Source organism: Rhinoraja longicauda, chromosome 34 (genome assembly GCF_053455715.1).
Source record: "Rhinoraja longicauda isolate Sanriku21f chromosome 34, sRhiLon1.1, whole genome shotgun sequence".
NCBI lineage: Eukaryota > Metazoa > Chordata > Chondrichthyes > Rajiformes > Arhynchobatidae > Rhinoraja > Rhinoraja longicauda.
Genome location: NC_135986.1, coordinates 1,188,547 through 1,190,015, shown reverse-complemented (window position 1 = coordinate 1,190,015; position 1,469 = coordinate 1,188,547).

Sequence of the window (1,469 nt, the reverse complement as noted above, 5' to 3'; positions counted from 1 at the left end):
AGCCGCGCACTAACCCACCCTGTAATGTAAGTGGGAGCTGTTCCAGGCAGCTGATTCACTGAGGCTCAGCCTGTATTGTGACTGGACGTTGTGGAGACAGCTTCACTCTGTGTGTGTGTGTGTGTGTGTGTGAGGTCGCAGCCCTCTGTTCCAACATCTAAAGCCTCTGCTCCTTGCCTGCTGGCTGCACTCCACCCCCACCATCCACATCTTTGGACACCCTGTGCGTCGGGGGAGAGAGCAGAGAGCTGGAGACGTCTTCAAGAGAGAGTTAGATATCGAGTTGTGAAGCTGTGGAATTCTCTGCCACAGAGGGCAGTGGAGGCCGATTCACTGGACGTTTTCAAGAGAGAGTTAGATGTAATGCTTGGGGCTAACGGAATCAAGGGATACGGGGAGAAGGCAGGAACGGGGTACAGATTGTGGATGATCAGCCGTGATCAATAGACAATAGACAATAGGTGCAGGAGGAGGCCATTCGGCCCTTCGAGCCTGTACGCACCGCCATTCAATGTGATCATGGCTGATCATTCTCAATCAGTACCCCGTTCCTGCCTTCTCCCCATACCCCCTGACTCCGCTATCCTTAAGAGCTCTATCTAGCTCTCTCTTGAATGCATTCAGAGAATTGGCCCCCACTGCCTTCTGAGGCAGAGAATTCCACAGATTCACAACTCTCTGACTGAAAAAGTTTTTCCTCATCTCCGTTCTAAATGGCCGACCACTTATTCTTAAACTAAACTTGACTAAACTATAAACTATAAACTATAAACTATGAACTATAAACTATAAACTATAAACTATGAACTATAAACTATAAACTATAAACTATAAACTATAAACTATAAACTATAAACTATGAACTATAAACTATAAACTATAAACTATAAACTATAAACTATAAACTATAAACTAAAAACTATAAACTATAAACTAATCTATAAACTATAAACTATAAACTAATCTATAAACTATAAACTATAAACTATAAACTATAAACTATAAACTAATCTATAAACTATAAACTATAAACTAATCTATAAACTATAAACTATAAACTATAAACTCTAAACTATGAACTGTAAACTATAAACTATAAACTATAAACTATAAACTAATCTATAAACTATAAACTATAAACTATAAACTCTAAACTATGAACTGTAAACTATAAACTATAAACTATAAACTATAAACTATAAACTATAAACTATAAAGTAAACACTATAAACTATAAACTATAAACTATAAACTATAAACTATAAACTAAAAACTATAAACTATAAACTAAAAACTATAAACTATAAACGAATCTATAAACTATAAACTATAAACTAAACTATAAACTAATCTATAAATTATAAACTATAAACTATGAACTATAAACTATAAACTATAAACTATACTATAAACTAAACATAAAACATAGCACAAAAAGTAAGGAAATTTGTGTTTGGTAGATTATTTCT